Source organism: Gekko japonicus, unplaced genomic scaffold (assembly GCF_001447785.1).
Source record: "Gekko japonicus isolate JY-2015 unplaced genomic scaffold, Gekko_japonicus_V1.1 scaffold839, whole genome shotgun sequence".
Classification (NCBI taxonomy): domain Eukaryota; kingdom Metazoa; phylum Chordata; class Lepidosauria; order Squamata; family Gekkonidae; genus Gekko; species Gekko japonicus.
In genome coordinates, this window is record NW_015173698.1 from 485,680 (window position 1) to 509,016 (window position 23,337).

Below are 23,337 nucleotides of genomic sequence, written 5' to 3' on the forward strand. Positions count from 1 at the left end.
ACTAAATGATGGTGTAAACAGGACTTTTTGTGGGGGGGATATGAGCATGACACTGGCACCGCCTAAAAGGAGCCCCTCTAGCCTCAGAGTGCTTTGACCTGGACGGCCCAGGCTTGACCTGTCTCGTCCGCTGCTGGAAGCTAAGCAAGGTCGGCCCTGGTTGGTACTTGGATGAGAGACCACCAAGGCAGTCCAGGTTTGCTGTGCAGAGCCAGGCAATAGCAAACCACCTCTGTGTGCCTCACCTACAGGGTTACTGTAGTCGACTGTGACTTGACCGCACTTTCTGCCAGTTAGCCAGTTTGGTGTAGTGGTTAAGTGCGCGGACTCTAATCTGGGAGAACCGGGTTTGATTCTCCACTCCTCCGCTCGCAGCTGCTGGATGACCTTGGACAAGCCATAGTTCTGACAAGAGCTGTTCTTGAAAAAGAACAGTTTCTGTCAAGAGCTCTCTCAGCCCCACTTACCTCACAGGGTGTCTGTTGTTGGGAGGAGAAGGGAAAGGGGTTTGTAAGCCGCTCTGAGACTCTGAGTGAAGGGCGGGGTATAAATCCGATCTCCTCCTCCTCCTCCTTTGACTCACAAATGGCTGTAGGTTTCCCCTGCACAACTTGCAACTCTGCCTTCTGAGTGATTCATGAATAGCAGGTGGGGGGTGGTTGGGAACTGGCATTGGAGAGTATGGGGGATGAAGAGTTAGGCTGCCCCGATGTTGTGTGAACTTGTAAAACAGACTCATACCTAGAAAGGTAAAGACTAAGCAGCAAGGAAATGCTTCCTGTCTCCTGGGATGGATAGTTTTGTCCTTTGTGACAAACCGGATTTAATTATTTCGCTTTTGAGGTCTGAATTTAACACAGACTCCCTCTGCAGAGCTGCTCTTCGATGAATGCAACGGCAGAAAGTGACATTTTTTTTGTTCAGCTCAAAACATACCATTAGTGGATTCTTTTTTGGGATTGTTGTTTGATGCGAAAGTACTGGTTTCATGACCCAAGTAATAATTAATGCATACTGTGAGCAAGAAAGGCCACATGCTCAGGTTGCTGGTTGATTTTGCTCTAACGAGAGGGTGTCGACACGGAGACCGGGAGATACTTTAAAGAATCCTCCTCCTCCCCCTCTTTTTTTAAAGCCTACACACATCTGTATGGGCAGAGGGATACTTCTGTTTTTAAAAAAGTGGCAGAGAATGTAAATGGAATTGGCAGGCGTTTAATGTCATTTCAGTTTTAATTTTGTAATTTGGCTGCATGCTTTTGCACACTGCCATCTCTAACTAGCGACAAACTGGCAGTCCTAGACTTTTTTTTAATTTATTTTTTATTTAGAAAAATCTAAAGCATCAGTTTCTGAATTCCTGCTTCCTCCTCTTCTTCCCTTGGCTCTTAAGTAATACTGGGGGATAATAGAGGTTGCACTGATTTCCTGTAATATATATATAACAAGTTTGTAATGTTTAGAATAAGGTTAGGTTACTGATGTGTGTGTGTGTGAGTTTATATCTAATCCATATAAAGGAATTCGCATTGCATATTATGGATAGCCCAGGCTAGCCCGATCTCGTCACATCTCGGAAGCTATGCAGGGTTGGTGTCCTGGGTGATGGCGCCGCTGCCAGGCCCATGTCCCAAGTTGGCAGCACAGCCGGAGTTGCCAACATCACCAGAGCTGGAAGCTGGGCCCTCTGACTCCTTGGGAGTTGACGGCTTGCTGCTGCCAGCCTCTGAGTCAGTAACCCCCACACCTGCTCCTGCAGCAGCCGATGAGGCACAGGTGCAAGTGGAGAGCCCTCTTGATTCACTGCCACGAGTGGCTCGGCTGAGGGAGCGGCTCTGCAAGGACTTAGCAACCCGCTGCTGAGATGCACTCCGGTAGGGGAAGCGGGCGCCGAGCCCTGACTGACAGGAGCGGAGGTGCCGCTCAGGGAAGCATTGCCGGAGGCCTGTATAGCTCCCGCTTGGGATTGGGCTCTCCGTGGAAGCAACAAGTCGCATTCGTGCTGACCTCGCGTCCACCCTCAGCTCCTGTTCTCGGACCCCGCTCCTGTTCGGCTTCCTGGCTTCCTGACCCTTTGCTTTGGACGGCCACTCTCTTGGACTCTCGGCTCGGCTCCTGTTCTGTCGCTTCTGGCTACGACCCCTGGAAAGGACCTGCCTCCTGGCCCGGCCCGGCTTATGACAGTTGGTCCTGGTTAGTGCTTGGATGGGAGACCACCAGGGAAGTCCACGGTCTCTACACAGAAGCAGGTGATGGCAAACTACCTCTGTTAGTCTCTTGCCTTGATAGCCCCATAGGGTTGTCATGAATCAGCTGTGACTTGACAGCACTTTACACACATATGAGTGTGTGCGCGCACAGACACACACAGTACATGTTAATCAGTCTGCCTAATTAAATGAATGGAAGAACAGAAGCGGCATGTAAATCTGAGGGTGTGCCATAAAAAGTATAATCCCTGTGTATGAGCTCTGCACTTTTAAAGTCATGTGAACATGTGAAGCTGTCTTATGCTGACTTGGATCCTTGGTCTGTCCTGGCCAGTGTTGTCTACTCAGACTGACGGCGGTTCTCTCACAGGGGTCTTCCACGTTCCCTACTACTTGGTCCTTTTAAGTGGAGATCTTCTCTAGGATTGAACCCAGGACCTTCTGCATGTGTAGCAGATGCTCTACCACTGAGCCACAGCCCTTCACCCTGATGTCATAAATTATGTCTAATGTCATACATCTCTATAGGCTGAGCCTTACATGGTTGCAGGTATACATAGTACACTCTCTGCTACAATAATGTGTGAAGTGGCGGTTGTGCCAGATGGTAACAAATCAAGTATTGCATCCCTATAGTCTTTTCTGTTCTGATCTTGCACTTTAAGACTGCATTATTTCCTTTTTAGGAGAAAAAAAACCTCCCTCTGTATATCTTGGCTTCTCCTTTAAAAGGTGATCTCATGCAGTTTATTGTAAAGTGAGGATTTGGAGAAATAAATGAGACACACACTAATATTTACCACCAAACAAAATCAGTTCCTTGGCAAATGAGTGCTCCCATATTCAAAAGCAGTTTATACCTCTGGTTGCCAGTTTCTGGAGAGCTGCAGCAGGCGTAGTCAGGGCCTTTGCAAAGGACTGTCTGAAACCTCCTGTGGGCCTTTGGGGACATATGGTTGGGCCTGTGGAAGAAAGAGCAAGCTGGAATAGATGGAACTTAGAGCTGATCCTTCAGGACTCTTCCTATGCTCTCGTATCAGGTGTTTTTGCAGTTTTCTGCAGGATGCCCTGTAAACCGTTACTTCCCATTGTATACACACACTTACATGCAGCATGTAGTGAGAAGATCATCAAGGCAATCAGCTGACGAGAAAGCTACTCATGGCAGAAATCAACTGCATATGAAATGTTAATATTCTTCTGAGAATCGCCTCCTTCCTGTTAGTTTGGAGCTTATGCTGCCTTGGGTTAAAAATACCCCCCCACACCGATGGCTTATGTCTACTGATGCCTTCCATTTTAATTTGCCCGTAGCTGCAGATTTCACCTGTGGAATCTGTGATGTTGAGAGTTGGTGCAGTCTCTGACTCTCTTGCGCTAAGAACTGTGGCAGATAAGAGATCTTACATCTACATTGAACAACAACATCAGGTGAAGGCCTCAGACTCTATGCCCTGTTGCTGGCCCTACAGAGGAACTGGTTGGCCACTGTGTGAGAACAGGATGCTGGACTAGATGGACCATTGGTCTCATCCATCCGAGCTCTTCTTATGTTCTTATGTTCATAGGGTCTCTGATTACTGAGCTTGCACTATCTGTGATCAGGCAGAAATGTGAAGGAAGGCATGGAGGGTAATAGGTGTGCAGTTTTTTCTTCATTGCTGCAAGCTGGACCATATTTATTTACTTAAAATGGGGTTGTTGTTTTGTGACTCTTGACATACATGGGAGTTACCCCAGTTTGTGCTCTCAACAACCCTGTGAGGTTCATTAGACCAAAGGGGAATGGCTGGCCCAGTGTTACTTAGGGAGATTGATGGAGGACTGGGGTTTTGAGCTTGCTTATTCCTGATAAAACTACCCATCGGGCTACACTGGCTGTCATCTGAGGAACATCTGCTTTTTCTGGATCTTCTGAAAAGACAGAAGGCCTGCACTGTGTGGAATATGACTCCTTGTGAACAGCATCGATGATGCCCGTATGTCCTCTTATCGTCTGTCTGCTCTGTTTTTGCTCACTTTCCCTGATGCAAAATTGATCTGATCATTTTCATTGAACATTTCGTTTTCTGTTGGCCTGTTCCTTGTCCAGATATAAAATTGTGATTGAACTCAGGCCAGTTGCTTAGAATGCTGCAGTTCTAGCCAGGTGTGTACTCTAGGCTGTGCTTCAAAAGACACAAACTCTGAAAGCTGCACCTGGAGAGGCTGAATTCTGGAGCGTACAAAAACTTCATACGTGACGGTGCTCTGTTCTGAATGAGACTTGGTAGAACTGTGGGTCCTCATCGTATGCTGTTTGAGATACTTTTAAACTGGAGGTGCCAAGGACTGAACTTGGGACTTTCTGCATGCATTCCCTGGTGCTCCCAACACTGTGCCATGGTTTTCTTCCCAAATATTTGCTACATTTACATTATTTGCCTTTTTTTTTGTTAGCCATTGTACTGGGACAACTATGGACAACTGAATCCCCCACACCAGACAGGCCCAATGAAGTGGGCTTTCTGAAACAAAAATTGAATTGGAAATGTTTCTGGGAAATTGTTCAGAATTTTTTTTTTTAAATTTGTATTTGAAAATACAAATTTTTATTTGAGCCCGCTTGTGGGGTGGGTGGGATACAAGTTTAATAAAATAAATAAAATATTTTAAGTAGTGTTAGAAAGAGAAGGGAAATACACCATAGGCAAACCTGGACCAGGTACAAGCACTGAGGTTTGTCTTTGCTTCATATCCCACATTTAGCCCATCTAGCATGATTGATTTGCTGCAGAATAAGTCTATCAATGGCTACTAGCCATGGTGATGGAGGGGAACCTTCACATTCAGAGGCAGTAATCTGAATCCCAGAGCCAGAAAACAACATCAGGAGAAGGCCTTGGCCTCTGCCCTGTTGGTCGCCATCCAAAGGAACTGGTTGGCTACTGTGTGAGACATGATGGTGGACTAGATGGAACATTAGTCTGATCCAGCAGGACTCTTCTTTTGTTTTTATGTACTACTTTACGCAGAATAATCCTGACAGCTATAGGTAGATTGTATTTACATATGCAGGGCAGAAGGCTTTCCACCCAAAAACATAGTGGGAATTTTTGTTCCTTGAATCACTGCTTAGGCCTCTGCCTGGCTTCTGAGAATTTTTTTTTACAAATTTTGACCTTATGTTTTTTAAGAATATATGGGAGCTAAAGAAGTTTACACAATTGTTTTAAAAACGAATGTCATTATGCTGAATTCTGTTCTGGCTACCAAATTTATTATTAGCACTGTATTGCATGCAGTTCAAATTATGGATCGAGTAACCTTCATGAGAGATTTTTTTTAAAGCAAGCCACAGAATGTGGCAGACAAAACAAACCAGCCGACCCTGTAATAAGACAACCCAGATACCCTCACACATAGGACCGAGAGAGAGAGAGAGAGAGAGAGAGAGAGAGAGAGAGAGAGAGACAGACAGACAGACAGACAGACAGACAGACAGCCAGCTTTAATTTATGGGGGTCTAGGAAAGAAAATCATGGGAGCTGTGGTGGCTCAAGTGGTTAAGACGCTGAACTGCAGGCTGTGGAAGGTCAGTAGTAGTAGTTCAGCAGTTCAAGACCCGGGTGCCGCAAGACGGGGTGAGCTCCCGTCTCTAGTTCCAGCTCCTGCCAACCTAGCAGTTCGAAAGCAAGAAATTGCAAGTAGATAAATAGGTACCACTTCGGTGGGAAGGTAACAGCGTTCCGTGCGCCTTGGTGTTTAGTCATGCCGGCCACATGACCACGGAAACGTCTTCAGACAGCGCTGGCTCTTCAGCTTTGAAACGGAGATGAGCACTGCAACCCTAGAGTCGGATTCGACTGGCTTTCGAGCAAGGGAACCTTTACCTTTTTCGGAAAGAAAAGGCAAATGTACTCAGTGTCAACTAAAGACCAGGCAAATCTGCCACAGCTGGTAGCATTCTGTGTTTCCTTCCTAAGCTGGAGCTGTGCAGAAAATGGAATGGGGGAGGCTAATGGTGGGGGTGGGGAGAAGGAGATGGCATCTCTGCTTGACTTAATTACATCCTTTGGTATCACCTCACCCTCATATTAGAACCGCAGGATGCGCTGTTCGTAACAAAACAAAGCGCTCTGTGAAACTAAAATAACATACAAATTGGCTCAGGTTGATGTGTGTGTGTGTTTTTTATGGTAATTTCCACTTTCAGTCAGTAGGACCCAATTCTGCAAAGTCCTTCCTGTTTCTGCCAGCTTCAATAGTATAATGAGCAACGAGGTCCTCTTAGTAGGCAGCACCAGATAGGATGAAGCCGTCACCATTTGAAAAGTTTTTTTCTTCCAAGCGCAAAGCTTTTTATCTCTGCTTGAAAAATTTATGTGGTTGGCGCACTATAATTATAGCAGTCATGAGTCTGTCCTCTGAACTACTCCGGAACTTTTATTTATTTATTTATTAGTTCTGAAGGAGGAAGGGGGAGGGATACTGTGGGTGTATTCCTGTAAACTAAATATAGCTTGGAACAATTATTTTGCTCCATGCTTCTAAAAAAGAAAAGAAAAGGAAGAAGCAAATAGAAGAGTATGAGGAGATTTGATGTTGCCTACTCTGGGCTGGGAAATTCCTGAAGACTTTGAGGGTAGAGCCTGGAGGAGGGTGGGGTTAGGGGAGGGGAGGAGCCTCAGCAGGATATGATGCCGTAGAATCCACCTTCCAAAGCAGCCATTTTCTCCAGTGGAACTGATTTCTGTAACTTGGAGACTAGTTTTAATACCAGGAGATCTCCAGCCACCTCCTGGAGATTGGCTACCCTGAGTGTAAATGTTGTTTACACAGAGCAACTGAACATCAGAAATAAGCAGGCCGCACTCCCACCCGGAGTACAAGCAGTGCACACAACATAGGCTCAGTTTCCATGTTCGGGAATGTTTGAAAATAAGTTTCTGATAGTGGAAGGGGGAACCTATGCATGTATTTCATGTATTAATGTAGGTGCTGTACAGATGTTGAGATGAACGCATGATGGGCTGGCATGTTTGACGTACACAGATACATAGGCTGTATGTGTAGACATAGAAATCGTGTAGGACTGCTTTTCTCCCCAAACATTTGGATGTGGGCCACTCACTACCAGTTTAGGGGATTTAGCTGGTCTGGATTTCGCTTTTGTGTTTTTTAAAGGCGTAATTTAATACCTAACATAGCAGTTGTAGACAGTAGGGAAAACATGTAGGTAGTATTGTAAGAAGAAAGCCTGTTTTACTTTCCCCCTTCATTTTGCCAGTGAGGGAAAGTCTTGCATTTGACTAATGTGAACTTGACTAATAAAGAAGCGGAATTATCATTAATAATAATTATATATCATCAAGTTGCAATCAATTTATTTAGAGCCCAGGGCTGTTGTTTTGAATGTGTCAGAATCTGGTGGAAGATAATATGTGGTGGGGATGAACTGTCTTCCAGATTAGTGATACTTTCACATCATCAAAAACAAACTCTTGAACTTAATGTGTAGTGATTTCTGGAGTAATCGGAAATAGTTTTCTCTGTAAGCAAGTTGCTCTGATACATTTACTGTGTTTTATAGCACACCGTGGTCTGATTTTTTGGATGATATCTGATTGGAATGGGTTTTTTTTGTTGTTTTGGGTTTTTTTATGATAATTCTTTGTAACAAGGTTTTCGAGGCTCAGATAATTGAGACCCAGAGGATGGTGTCAAAAAGATGGAAGATGCTATCTAGCAGACCAGGGAAGGAGTTTGGGAGGTTGTGGGTGGAGCATAGTGATCCTGAGGTCAAATGTTGTAGCTTGGCAATAGTCATACTTGGGGTTGAGACACAGATACTACGCTTGTTGTTCTTGCACTTTTTCCCTTTAAAACATGCATTATTAATCTACAGCACAAGATTGACTTTTCTGACCATTGGAACATAATTTTCCACTCTTTAGTCTCTCACTGTGAGCAGTATGAAAGAAAATGATTTTCTGCTTACAACCATGATGCTGTCAAACCCCCATGATAATAATTATGACTATAGTGGGTTATTTTTTGTGCCGGTAAGCATCAGTATGGTGTACTAGCACTTCTTTCTGGCTGGCCTCTTCACAGTGGAGTGTATCTACTCTCCTGTTGACTTCTCTGCAGTCTCTGCTTGTTGAAGTCTCTGCTTGTGAAGAAGCTGGCAGAGAAGGCTACAGGTGGGACTGCAGAGAAGGCAACAGGACAGCTCATATACTCGGTTGACATCATCATTGGGGGCAACTGGCCTCCATCGTAGGGTTGCCAGGTCTGGGTTGGCAAATACCTGGAGACTTTGGGGGTGGATCCAGGAGAGGGCGGGGTTTGTGGAGGGGAGGGGCCTCAGCATGGTACAGTGCCACAGAGTCTACCCTTCAGCCATTATCTCCAGGGGAGCTGATCTCTGTCAGCTGGAGATCAGTTGTAAAAGCGGGAGATCCCCAGGTCCCACCTGGAGGCTGGCAACCCTTCTCCATCGTGAATAAAAGGCCATTACAGTTCCTGTGTATCTAAACCAAAACTTCACTCTTTCTTGGCATTTTTACGGTCATGTGATTGACGAGTAAAAGCAGAAAGACCCGCAGTCAGCCACATTTCTCCCCACCAGACTTCACTATGGTTTCTGGCCTAGTTCTTTGTCTTCAGGCCTCTGGGTGGGAGTAGGGCATGTGACTGAAAGCCGCTTTCTACCAACAGAAAATGTTTCCAGCCCAGAGGCAGTTTTAAGCATCTCAGAGAGCCCTCTGATTCCAAGAAGAAAGGCAGGCAAGGTTTATTGGCAAGGTTTTATTATTGTAAAATATTTATATCCCCTGCGCTCCCTAAAATATTTCTGATATATCTGAGGTGTATTAGATGAGCCAGTGAAACTATAAAACAAGTAGTGCAGAGCGATTAAAAGCTAATGCTAAATTCATCAAACAGCAGCAATAAGATCTCTGCAGCTAACACATATCGCAGAATTGTTGCGAGGGTAAAATGGGAGAGAGGCAAACCATGTTGGCCTCCTTGAGGAAGGGCTGGGTAAAAAATGTAAGAGATGTAAAAATGAAAGAGATGAGTATTATTCCGCCTACTTCAGTTTTCTGATAAAGATTTTTTTCTCCTTATAAAGCATAACATATACTTGTTTTTTATGTTAGCAGCAGCAGCAGCTGCTGCATCAACATGAAATATTAAAACTTAATTATTTTCACCTGTATGGCTGCCTAATAGTACAGTTTTGTCAAATGAAAACCAGGTCTGTGGGAAGACGGGATAGTATCTTATGAAGATCATTTTATTTTGTCACGTAGTGTGCAAAATGTGAGAGCCAGTGTGTTGTAGCAGCTTGAGTTTTGGACTTGATCCGGGAGTGTGGTTGCCGTGGGTGAAGTTTGAGGAGGAGAGGGGAGGGAATTTAGACTGGGATGTGATACCATAGAGTGTGCCCGCTGAAATGACCATTTCCTCTAGGAGAACCGATCTCTATAACACGAAGATCAGTTGTAATTTCAGGAGAACTGTAGGCCTCGCCTAGAGGCTGGCAACTCTATCTGCAAGATTCAAGTTTGACTCCTCATTCTTGCATGGAAGCTTGCTGGGTGATCTCGAATCAGTCACTCTTTCTCAGCCTAATCTGCTTTACAGGACTGTTTGGGATGATAAAATGGAGGAACAATGTAAGGCACTTTGGGTCCCCCATTGGGGAGAAGGGTGGGGTAAATAAAGCAAGTAAATAAAAAGTTGCAAGAAGAAGAACTTGGGGGGGGGGAATCTGTGGCTCAGTAGTCGAGCGTCTGCTTGGCATGCAGGAAAATCCAAGGTTCAATTCCTGGCACCTGCAGTTAAAAGGAACAGGTAACAGATGATGTGAAAGACCCCTGCCTATGACCCTGGAGAACTGTTGCCAGTCCGAACAGACTGACTTTGATGGACTGATGGGCTGATTCAGTATAAGGCAGCTTCCTGTGTGTTCAGCAAAGCAAATCTGTTGAATTTTCAGATTGGTAACTCAGAGGCTCAACCTCCCCCCCGGCTGCAAACACAGTGTTCTGGCAAAGGACTGGAGGAACGCTGAGCAGCAACCAAGGGGCATGGGAGCAAGATCCACACGTCGTTGGATATTGTGCTATTATTGTGGTATAGCGGTCATTCACAACTGGATCGGCTTGTCTGCACAAGATAACCCAGTTATGAATGGTTGCTGTAGTGCATCAGTAATGCAGTATCCAAGAATGTGTGAATGCAACCAGGATCCCACATCCTCACTAAAGGGAGAAAGAAACCTGGTTTTGTGGGCCTTGATGGGTGTGTACCTGGCTGGCTAGAGGTCCTTGCATGGGTGTTGCCATTCAGCAGTGAATGTCTGCATAATGTTGGCAGAGCTGCTTCTTTTCTCAGTTCTCACATTTCCCTTCAGGAGGGATGTGGAATCCTTCTTAACAGCAGCTGGGTACCACCTCCAGCCTCATGCCTCCCCGGTTATATTGGCAGGTTCCAAAAGACTCCAGTGTCTTTATTTGTATTTAAGGTGAAACTCATTCAAATTAGAATGAGTTTTACATCCAGGACAGTCTTCATTAGGGCATAGTTTGGGCGTAGCATGAGTGTAGAGGCATCATTTGGTACCCCCAGTTAACATGGGCAGAGGCCTTTGAAATGTGCCCATCCCTCTGCTTGTCATGAACTTCAGCATGGGACTTACAGTTGGAGAGAGTTGAAAGAGTCTGTCAGTGTCCGTACAGTTGTGCTCTGGGCAAGAATAGGATTGCCAGCCGCCAGATGGGGCCTGGAGATAGTCCTGGAGGGTGGACTACAGTGTATTACACCCTGCTCTTCCCATGTCGTTGTTGTTGTTCAGTCGCACAGTTGAGTCCGACTCTTCGTGACCCCATGGACCACATCACGCCAGGCCCTCCTGTCTTCCGTCATGCTCCGGAGTCTCTTTAATTTCATGTTCGTTGGCTCGATAACACTGTCTAACCATCTCATCCTTTGCCGTCCCCTTCTTCTTTGACCTTCAGTCTTTCCCAGCATCAGGGTCTTCTCCAGTGAGTGCTCCCTTCTCATTTGGTGGCCAAAGTATTTGAGCTTCAGCTTCAGTATCTAACTTTCCAGGGAACAGTCAGGGTTGATTTCTTTTAGGATTGACTGATTTGATCTCCTGGCAGTCCAAGGGACTCTCAAGAGTCTTCTCCAGCACCATAACGCGAAAGTATCTATTCATTGCTACTCAGCCTTCCTTATGGTCCAACTCTCACAGCCATACAGTACTACTGGGAATACCATTGCTTTGACCATATGGACTTTTGTTGGCAGGGTGATGTATCTACCTTTTATTATGCTGTCAAGGTTTGCCATCGCTTTCCTCCCAAGGAGCAGGCGTCTTTTAATTTCATGGCTGCAGTCACCATCTGCAGTGATCTTAGATCCCAGGAACGTGAAGTCTGTCACTGCTTCCACGACTTCTCCTTCTATTTGCCAAGGAGTGATGGGGCCGGATGCCATGATCTTAGTTTTTTTATATTGAGTTTCAAGCCAACCTTTGCGCTCAGCAAGAGGCTCTTTAGGTCTTCTTCACTTTCTGCCATTAGAGTGGTATCGCCTGCATATCTGAGGTTGTTGATGTTTTTCCCAGCAATCTTAATTCCGGCTTCTGAATCATCCAGGCTGGCATTTCGCATGATGTACTCTGCATATACATTAAATAAGCAAGGGGCCAATATACATCCTTGTCGTACTCCTTTTCCTATGCTAAACCAATCAGTTGTTCCATATCCTGTTCTAACTGTCGCTTCTTGACCCTTATACAGGTTTCTCCAGAGACATGTGAGGTGGTCTGGTACTCCCATCTCTTTAAGGACTTGCCATAGCTTATCAAATCTTCAGGAATTTCCCAATCTGGCAAGCCTAGCTGAGAATGATGGAAGAGCCAATGTGGGGAAAACTAATATAGGCTGTGATCACAGACACACTAAATAATCTACTTTTAATGCACTTTCCAACTGGATTTTGCCAGTTCACACAGTAAAATCCAGTTGGAAAGTACATTGAAAGTGGATTGAAAGTGGATTATTTAGTGTGTGTGATTGCAGCCATAGAGAAATTTCTCTGTGGGTGCTGCTGGTCCGAAAGTGTAGTTGAAAAATATGTGTGACATAATTTCATGTTAATGTTTGCCCCCAGTCTCTGTTTATTGTCACTTGTGGGGTGTGATGGAAGTTGGAAGCAATTGTGGTAGTCCAATGAAAGGGTAGACACGGTTTCTGGTAGTCTGAAGGGCTGCCTTCAGAGCTTATTCTCTTTTCCGTGACTAGCAGAAGCAGTCAAGGAGCTGTTGTAATTTTATGTAATTTATACAAGTCAACAAATCAATTTTTTCTGGTGGAGAATTTTCGTTTGTTGATCACAGCCATGGACATAATCCCTTCAGTTTGCTTAGCCTTTTATCGTCCCTTAGTGTCTAATTCCTAAGGTCTGAAAGTACACGAGAAAAGATAAAGCAGACAGTGTCTGCAAGCCGGCACTATTATTCCCTGAAGCAAAAATTATATTGTTTTGGACATGAAATACTTCTTGCAGGGTTCTTTTGCTTTAAAAAAAGGTGGATGGGGAAGAAAAGATAAAAATTAACAGCATGTCCTAAACTTAAAACTTTTGGGGGCCCATGTCTTCTGCCACACTGATGTAACAATGCTGCGGTATAGATGTGGTTTCATGATTTCTGTTGCTGCACTGGTGTAGCTGTTGGTGCAGATGTGCACATGATGTTGTTAGGATCCGACTGTTAACGGTGTGTTCCGGTAAAGAAGTAGTGCATTGAACTTGATAGTCCCCATGGAAGTTTTGGTAGTGTGGGTTTTGTAGGAACACGTTTCTGAATGCATTGTTCTCTGTTATATTTGTTTAGCTCACTGCTTTTAATAAGAAGTTCCATGGAAAATGGCAGTGTGGAGGATAAAATGCTTGTAAACCTTGTAAATATGAGAGGGTGTGGTTTTGGTTCTTGTCCATCTTAATGGCTGCTGCACTGAGCCTCATTCTTGTCTGTTGTGATGTACATCCATGGCAGTGCTAGACTACCACTTTCATTTACATTGGTAAAAGCAGAGAGAGAAGAATGTATCTTTGTCAAATAGCCCATATGCAGGGCTATTTTGGGGCAGGAACACACAGGAACGGAGTTCTGTCTGGTTTCCGAGTTGGCCACAGCCACTACAGCCAAAACTTCCACGTGCGTGGCTACAGAGGGAAGATCTGGAGAGCGATACACACCCCCGGTGACTCCGAGGCCTTCCCCAGCCTGTCCAAGGGCCGGCTTGCCTGGGCTTCCCGCAGCCACAGGGTGCCCAGGCAAGCCAAGGGAAGGCAATTTAAACTGTCTTCCTTTCCCTTCCTTTCCCTTCAAGGGAGGGCTTGCCCGGGTTCCCCACAACTGTGGGGTGCCCAGGCAAGCCAAGGAAAAGTGTGGGGTTTGGCCTGATATACTAATGAGCTGTGCTATCAGGGGTGTGGCCTAATATACTAATGAGTTTCTGCTGTTGGGTGTGGCCTATTATGCTAATGAGTTCCTGCTGGGCTTTTTCTACAACCCCCCCCCCCCGCTCATATACAAGGTTTCCACGCCTCTTGCCAAGCGTCTCGTAGAGGCCTAGGGGATCGGAAGCCTGCCATATATACTGTCTCATCTTGTATCTGATAGGCACAATATCCATGAAGTTGCAGCTGGTCATAGACTTGAGGTGTCTGCAGGCCAGCACAAAAGAATGGGTCAACCACAAGAAAGCAATGGAAATAAGGTTGCCAGAAGTCAAGGCAGCTGAAACCTGTTATTACCCATATCTTCCGGTAACTTTATAAGTAGGTCTCAAAAATTCATTGCCTCTTGCCATATATGAAAGGACAGAATCCATCTATGAGAGCCAAAAGATTTTGCAAGCACTCCAGCCAAGGCTTCACAAATAGTTTAGAAAGTTAGCCCATAGATCAACTTAGCTGAAAAATAAGGAGGACACACCAGTTTTTTTGCAAATCTTCTTTGACCTGTCATCTGGAAATTATTCTTAATTTGCTGCAGGCGATTAAGAAATAACCTATTTACAGTCCTGCTTTACCCACTACCCAGTTTTTTTGTAAATCTTCTTTGACCAGTCATCTGGAAATTATTCTTAATTTGATGCAGGCGATTAAGAAAGAACCTATTTACAGTCCTGCTTTACCCACTATGAAATATGTGAAACACCGTGAACATCGTACTCCAGTTATCTGCATAGTACCTTGTTATACACAAGTAGCAATGTGCTATTGGAGTGCACATGGTCCTATTGGCCAAGGAGTGATGGGGCCGGATGCCATGATCTTCGTTTTTTGATGTTGAGTTTCAAGCCAACCTTTGTACTCAGCAAGAGGCTCTTTAGGTCCTCTTCACTTTTTGCCATTAGAGTGGTATCGTCTGCATATCTGAGGTTGTTGATGTTTTTCCCGGCAATCTTAATTCCGGGGAGGTTCCGTGGGAAGGGAGAGGTGCTGATCACAGGACGATCCGGCGCGCAACAAAGAAGCGCGGTGCGGCAAACGGGGTTTTTTTTTGTCCTGTACACCACAAATGCGCATGCTCCGTTGGGTGCTTGTGTGCATTCACGGAGACTTGAGGAAAAAAAACCCTTGTTTGCAAGGGGACATGGGCGGGCGCCGGATGCCACCGAAAACGCAATCAGACGCCCGCCCTTGCCCTGCAGTTTTCGGAAACTAGTACCTCCGAGGTACTAGTTTTTAGAAGCGCGGTTTCGGCGGGAAGCCTTTGTTGAGCCACGGGAGCACTACGCTCCACAGATGTGCCGGTGAGATCGCGCCCGGAAACTCCGCCTGACTTCCGTCTCTCTAGCGTGGCTAATGTTCCGTGTGACCGGGGCCATAGGCTGTGATTGTGTGAATAATCCAATTTCAATGCACTTCCAATGCTGAAAAGCACATGGTTCTTCTGAAAAGCACAAATTTTTCCATATATTTGCTTAAGCTGGGCTGCTGTGAAGAGTTGCTTTTTCCCAAGTGGCCCCTATGTATTGCGCCCTGCTCTCCTCTCAGACCTTGTGTTCACCACCTCACGGTTCTTCATAGAACATCGGCTCCATGTAACTTTGGCATGCCACAATTTATACTACATGGAGATTATTTGTAGACTATGAGTTCTGTAGTAAATGGTTTCAAGTGTATTTTGTATCGAGAAAATGAGACCATAAAAATGGTAACAAATTTTCACAGCAAATCTGCTCACTCTGCGTATTCCAATCTAATTGCTAACATTATTGGCCAAAAAAAGCCTTTATGGGTTTCTTTTAAAACTTCCATATAAGACTTTTGAAGCCAGCAATAACTTTAGGAGGGAGGATGTCAATTTGGCTCCAACACTATAAACAGCGCATTAACTTTTCAAATTGCAGCCTGTTTCTTGATTGCAGGCAATCATGTGTAAGGAGTGACCCCTCTCTGCCTGATCTTTCCAATCTCAGATGGAATTACTTAGCAGCAAAAGATAAGTAGAAATTATTTCACCTCCACACAAGCGTAACAAATTGACAAGTTGGCAAATGTGAGACTTCTCTTAATTCAGAAGGTAAAATGGAAATAGTTAACACTTAAGAGTACAAGCAAGATAAAGCTTACAGTATCTTTGGAATCAGGACCTTAAGTAAAGAGGACCAAATGGAATCTGAAACAGAAATCTCAAGTGGGTGTGCAGGATCAAGGTTGCCAGAGGATGCCCTGTACCCAGGTCTAGACCTGGAGTGTGTGTTCTCCATCTCCCTTTCCCTGCAGTCAGTGGGTTGAGCTGCTAACAGGGGCCTTAAAAAGTAAGCAAGTAGAAAGTACTGTTCTGTTGACCAAATAGAGGTCAACTCCTGCTAGACTCCTAGTGTTTATAACAAATCCCACTAGTGCAGACACGATATTGCCTGGAAATTTAAGGGCAGATGTTGTACACCTGTATTACCATCTGTACCTCCATTCTAAGTTCTAAGCGCACAGTGACCTCAGGTATTTCCCAACCCCCCACTTCAAAACCTAGACGTTCCCAGTTCAAGCCAGGGGCCTTAAAAAGTAAGCAAGCAGAAAGTACTGTTCTGTTGACCAAATAGAGGTCAACTCCTCCTAGACTCCTAGTGTTTATAACAAATCCCGCTAGTGCAGACACAATATTGCCTGGAAATTTCAGGGGCTGATGTTGTACACCCGTATTACCATCTGTACCTCCATTCTAAGTTCTAAGCGCACAGTGACCTCAGGTATTTCCCAAACCCCCACTTCAAAACCTAGACGTTCCCAGTTCAAGCTCCACAGTACAGAACTAGAACATTTTTTCCCCTCTAGGACCTTCCCCTCCTTACTTCCCCCCCCCAACAGAATTGGAAATTTCAGGAGGCAATGAGAAAAAAAATCCAGTGAAATATTTTGTCTTTTCAAATGAGTGACATGGTGTTTAGGAGTAGGTTTATTCATTCAATTTATGTAGTGTGACTACTTCCATGTAATACTTCCATGTCTTCCGCCTGTAGGTGAAGCCTTTTCTGTTTCAGCTGGTGTTTCTTCACTGATCCTCCATCCCGTTTATGTGTAGGGCAGAACGCGCCTGCTCTGGCCTGCAGGCTTTATTTTGCCCTGCCCTTCTAGAGTACAGTTGCCAGCCTCCAGGTGGGGCCTTAATCCAGTGAAATATTTTGTCTTTTCCAAATGAGTGACATGGTGTTTAGGAGAAGGTTTATTCATTCAATTTATGTAGTGTGAATACTTCCATGTAATACTTCCACATTTTCCACCCGTCGGTGAAGCCTTTTCTGTTTCAGCTGGTGTTTCTTCACCGACCCTCCTTCCCGTTTATGTGTAGGGCAGAACGCACCTGCTCTGGCCTGCAGGCTCTATTTTGCCCTGCCCTTCTAGAGTGCAGTTGCCAGCCTCCAGGTGGGGCCTGGGGATCTCCTGCTTTTACAACTGACCTCCAGCTGACGGAGATCAGTTCCCCTGGAGAAAATGGCTGCTTTGGAGGACAGACTCTATGGCACTGGACCATGCTGAGGCCCCTCCCCAAACCCTGCCCTCTCCTGGATCCACCCCCAAAGTCTCCAGGTATTTTCCAACCCAGACCTAGAGGTTCCCAACTCCCTGGAGGGGCTTTTCTTCCACTCTCGGGTAGCTCGCCGCCACCACCTGATAGTGTAGGGAGTTTCCACTGGGAGGATCAGGGCTCCCAGCTTCCCTTCCGAGTTCTGAGGCTTTGCCTCTGTGTCTCCCACTTTGCCCCTTTCTAACCTCCCAGGAGAACATGGGCTTATTCACAATGTGTTTTGATATATGCATGCATTTTTTTAACATTTGTTTTCATTTTTTTTATTGTTGGCTGCCTTTGTTGTTCAGTTGCACAGACGAGTCCGACTGTTCGCAACCCCATGGACTACATCACTCCAGGCCCTCCTGTCTTCCGTTGTACTCCGGAGTTTGCTCAATTTCATGTTCGTTGCATCTATGACACTGTCTAACCATCTCATTGTTTGCCGTCCTCTTCTTCTTTGACCTTCAATCTTCCCAGCATCAGGGTCTTCTCCAGTGAGTGCTCCCTTCTCATTTGGTGGCCAAAGTATTTGAGCTTCAGGTTCAGTATCTGGCCTTCCAGGGAACAGTCAGGGTTGATTTCTTTTAGGATTGATTTGATCTCCTTGCAGTCCAAGGGACTCTCAAGAGTCTTCTCCAGCCCCATGCACCAATGCCGCCTTAGGGACCCTACGTTGGGTGGAAAGATGGCATAAAAATAATTTAAATAAAATAAAAATAAATATTATGGTGGTATGCTTTGTAAGTATTCGGTGGTTTCATTGTTTAGATGCTCACTGGTTTCATTGTTTAGACTTCATTGGTTTCAGTGTTATAAAATTTAACTTGAAATGTAAATATACTGCTAGGCCTGTTGTGGCTATATAAGACTGTTTCTGTCCAAACAGAACACTTTCTATTTTTTACTACAAAATTTGTGTTTTCTGTTTTTCCTACCTCTCAGATAGCAGAAATTAGATATACATCCCAACGTAGCATAAGGTGCACCATTTGCATGTATTGGGTATGTTTACAAGATTGCTTATAGAAAACAAAGTTATTTATAGTTTAAATTTTCATAAATATGTCATAAATGTGCCATTTTAGATGCTGACTAATTAATGGCATGTTTTAGGTTGTTAAAGCAGTAAAACGAGTTTGAGTGTGATAAGAAAGTAAGTATTGCATATATTTATATTTTCTCCAAAATATCTGCCATCCCCCATCCCCAGGAAAAACTCCCCACTCCCCAGGGGCTTCAGTATTTCCAGGAATTTCACATATATAAGCAAGATTAAATAAAGAGTAAAATGAAAGTGTGTGCATGGGCAATCAAAAAGCCCTTTAGGAAGCCCTTTAGGAACTGGGATCCCATGCTTATATAATAATCATGCAGTAAGTGAGCTTGGAAAGGCATAATATCAGAGTGGAGATCAAGCAGTGCTATAAATCATAGGTGGTTCCTCACTACAGTATTTTTCTTCTGCTCTCATTCCTTTTCCACATTCAGCTGCATGCAGAATTACAGTGCAGGATCCACATGTCGGTGGATATTTTACCACTGAAGTCAATTACTTTCTGGATTTTCCCATCAAAGCACTGTGATTCTATTATTATCATGACTCCACCCCCTCCCAGAGTTGACCAATAAGTGTGGAGAGTTCCCTCCATTACCTTTTTAAAAAATGGTTTTTGCCAATTTGTGTTATTACTTCATGGTGTCATATTGTTATTCTCCAGTAAGAAAGTAGCCAGATTAGCAGCCACGAGGAGGCGTGATATCTGGGAGCGGTTGTTTCCCATCCCTGACTAGCAGCTGCTACAGGAGGGGGTCCGTGGCTGAGCAGAGGTGCATGGGAGGAAACAAGGGTGGCCCATGGGGAAGGCCTCCTGGATCTAGTAAAACTTTACTTTTTCATTTACTAATTACCTGCTTGGTTTTCCTTTCATTGCTGCACATAATGCCTGCTGTTGTTTATTTGTTTAATTGCTGCTAAAATCAGCTTTTAAAATCACCAGTTATTTTATTCCACTGATAATTTCTTAGCTTGGACTTTCCTGTGCTTTTTTGGAGGGTGATATTATTGGTTTTTTTAAAGTTTTACTTAAAAATTTGGCCAGTCTTACTGGGTGCTGATTGTTTTAACAAAGTATTATTCTGTGAAGCACCTTTTTTTTAGTGTGATCTAAAATGACACATTAAATAAATGCACATTCATAGCTGGTCTTACTGGGTGCTGATTGTTTTAATAAAGTATTATTCTGTGAAGCACCTTTTTTGTAGTGTGATCTAAAAGGACACATTAAATAAATGCACATTCATAGCTATATTTCCTGTACCACTCCTGCTTCTAGTAACGTCATCATATAATGGTGTTTGACTCAATGCGGCCTGGCTAACTATGACATTTGAAATGGTAATGAACTTAACACGTAGTAAATTTAAAGCCCTACATGGCTTGGGACCAGGATATCTGAGGTCTGTCTTCTCCCATATGCTCTTGTCTGGGAATTAAGATCTCAGGGAGGTGCCCTTCTGATGTACCTCCAATTAAAGATGCTCATTTTGGTGGGCACATGAGAGAGGGACTTTTCTGTGGTAGCCCCACAATTGGAACATTGCTGATCTTCAGCAGGCAGTTGACAACAACTTTTCTTAGGATTGCATTTTAATTGCTGTCGTTTTTGCAACTGGGAGTTCTAACTGGAGATTTTAAACTGTGACTTTTATGAGTTTTATAGTAGTTGTTTTATTGTGTTTTTGTGTTTTATTTATACTGTAAGCCACCTTGAGTTCTGAAGGGAGAAAAGGCGGCTAATAAATGTTTCAAATAAATAAATACATAAATCACAGTCCCTAACCCATTTTTGGTCCCTTTCTTTGGGCTTTGAAATGGACTGTGACCATTCCATCTACGGATAAAATAGGTCATAGCCTGAAGAAGGGTAACATGGGTCCCGATCACATGCAGAATTAGCTGCGCCAACAGGCACGAATGCTGGGCATATTTTAAGGATGTGTACCGGTAGGAACATCTGGCAAGCGTCCCGCACCCATTGCCAACCCGTTTCGCTCTGCCGAAGAAGCGGAGTTAAAAAATACTGGGGAAAGTGCAGTATCAAACGGGTTTGTGACGGGCCGCAGACGGACTTCCCCGTGTGATCGCTCCGGCACGCTCCCATTGCGTCAGTGATCCCTCGTTGAAGTGCACCAGAAACATGCGGCGAAGGAAAAAACCCAATTCGCCCACTGCTGCGTCTAATCACGCAGTGGCGGGTCAAATTACTATGGTGCAAATAGCCTCGGTTCCCTCCCATGTTATCTGGCACATGTGACCGCACTCATGGTTCACCAATCCTTGCTTGTCAACTTTGTTATCAGCACTCAGCTGGACCTATAAAAGATAACTTCACCGTGTACTTTATACCTTTCTTTCTAAGAGTTCAGTGCAGCAGCAGTACCTTGAAGAATGTAGTACCGCATGCATCATTAAGCCCTGTTGAATACAAAATGGTGGCTGGCATTTGTCAGTTATAAGAACTTCCCAGTGACTGTGTAATTGAAGCTTGTCCAGTTTATGGTGTGACTCAAGAACTAAAATTCCTTTCAAATGTGAAATAGTCTTTGATGCTGGCTGCATCATGGCTTCTGCATAGTCCAGTGTTATTTGTACTCATTGTTCTTAAGCTACGTAGTCCAGAGACATCTATACTCATTGTTCTTAAGCTACATTTTTTTGGCATTTCCTTAAGGATCTAAAATAAAATATACAAACACTTAGAAGCTTCTGGCATACCAAGATAAATTAAAACTCTTCTTGGAGAAAAAATCAGGATCCAATAAATCCTCTTAATAGTCTATTAATCACTGCCTATATTGTAATCAGAGCCAAATTGCCATGCAAGTTACTCCCCCTATTCAATTAAAAGAAAATTACTTTACCTGTTATTTTAATGGCTGCAATCATCTATATTCACAGCCATACAAGATTATACTTCATATTGACCTGAGACACACTCAGACATTGTACCGTTGTGTTAGCTGAAACACCATGGATTCATTTTATGCAAATTGAGATAATATTGTGGATTCATTTTGTTCATGCTCTGCAGCAGGGGTGTTAAATGTAATTTTTTAGTGAGCACTAACAAGTTGCAGGGGAAGTGTATGTCTCCCTGGTGCTTTCATGCAGATGGAAAAGACATGGATTCTGTTGCTTTAGAATGTTATAGATGTCTGGGCTTGGGGTGACACATTTGTTGCTGCAAGTTCTTTTTTTTAAAGAACACTTCTGGCACCACCTATTTTATTTATTTCTTTAAAACATCTCTATGCCACCCTTGCACCCAGCTCAGGGTTCCCACAGCAGCAAAACAGTATTTAAAATACAAATATTTGTAAAATATTTAAAACAAAACATATAGACACTAAGGAGGGCTAATAAGAGCTAGTGAGCACTTACCTTCCTGAAAGAAATTAATCATAGATTAATTCAGGTGGATAGCTGTGTTGGTCTGAAGCAGCAAAACAAAGCTTGAGTCTGGTGGCACCTTTAAGACCAACAAAGTTTTATTCAAGGTAGAAGTTTTTGTGTGCATGCACACGAAAGCTTATACCTTGAATAAAACTTTTTTTGGTCTTAAAGGTGCCACTGGACTCAAACTTTGTTATCATAGATTAAACCAGTGTTTCTTTTTTTCCAGTTTTAAAAAATTCACAGGAATTATATTTGCTTAATGCCGGCCAGGCTACGGTATATGATATGTTTCTTTTACTTGCATTAAAACATGCCAAAATGGGTTGGATTAGGAGGACTCTTCTGTGAAACTGCAGGAGTCAAAGGTGAGAGAAGCTAATGAGTGGAGGACTGGAGGGCTAATAAAATGTGGGTGCAAAAATGGAACTCTTCCTTAGTGCTGATTTTATACACCCTGAAGGTTGCTGCAGATTACTGAACAGATTTCAAATTCTCTGGACCTTTGCAACGTATGTGACATACTCTGATCATATAGAATTTACAGTCCCTTGGAGATTTCTGTTGGGACTGCATGGCACCTTGCTGAATTTTAGATATGTATCAGGATTGTCTCAGGGTGCATTTGATTTTAGTATCAGATGTGTGAGATCCGTAAGGAGAAACAGTTGGGGGCTGTAAGCAGGAAGAAGACAAGAAGCGATATGATCCTTGACTTACCACGCACGAACGTTCGTGAGCTGCAGCCACTTTTAGCAAATAACATATGACTTTATTGAGTCACCAGATACATGATTCACACAAAAACACGTGCTTGCTGCCTGCAGAAAGTCGGTGCTGTAGCCAACATTTCCCAAGTTTGTGTTAGTTGAGGCACACTCATTGGTGTGTCCCCCCCCCCCCGAATTTAAACAAGGGACAAGGTGCCCCCTAAGGAGCCCACCTGAATTAGTCACTTTTCTAGGTGTGGGTTTCCTGTTCGGAAGAAGCAAGGGTTGTTGCCTCCTCTGAGGGTAGATAATCTCTGCCCTCTCAGGAATAATTCAGTGTTACAGGTGCAGAATCACACCTGATGGAGAGACATGGCAGACTCGCCCTACTCTGCAGTAAAAGCTGAGTGGAAAGCATCCAGAGCACCGAACTGCGCAGAGTTCAACAGTCTTCTTTGACGGATGGGTCGGCTGAGCTCACAGGAGCTTTTGATAATGTTATTTATTTTTCATAGCACTTCTCCCGGTAGTCCACGGGTAGGCAACACCCAGCATGCATACTGAATGGGTGCGTTCAGACGGGGCATTTACAACGGTTTAGGTGCCGGTTGGAATCGGTTTACTTACTGGCGTTCACACGTAGAACATCTGCCTTCCGTCCCTAACCGTTGTAAAGAGCTTTAAACTGTTGTATTCTGCCACTAGGTCCCCAAGTGGTGGTATCCTGAGTACAACGGTTGTAATCGCTTTACCCCCCCCCCATCTGATTGCTCTCCACCGTTGTAGAGCCACTTCCGTTCGGAAGCCCGAGGCTTCCGATTTTCGCCCACCATTTTTTTTTTAGGTCGGCAATATGCGCTTGGGCGAAGCTTC

The 23,337-nt window shown here is 44.2% G+C and overlaps 1 protein-coding gene across 1 annotated transcript in view; it reads left to right on the forward strand.

Annotated features, from left to right (window-relative positions):
- Positions 1–23,337, forward strand: part of LOC107120489 (disco-interacting protein 2 homolog C-like) — a 352,819-nt gene that overhangs the window by 97,233 nt on the left and 232,249 nt on the right. The window lies entirely within an intron of this gene.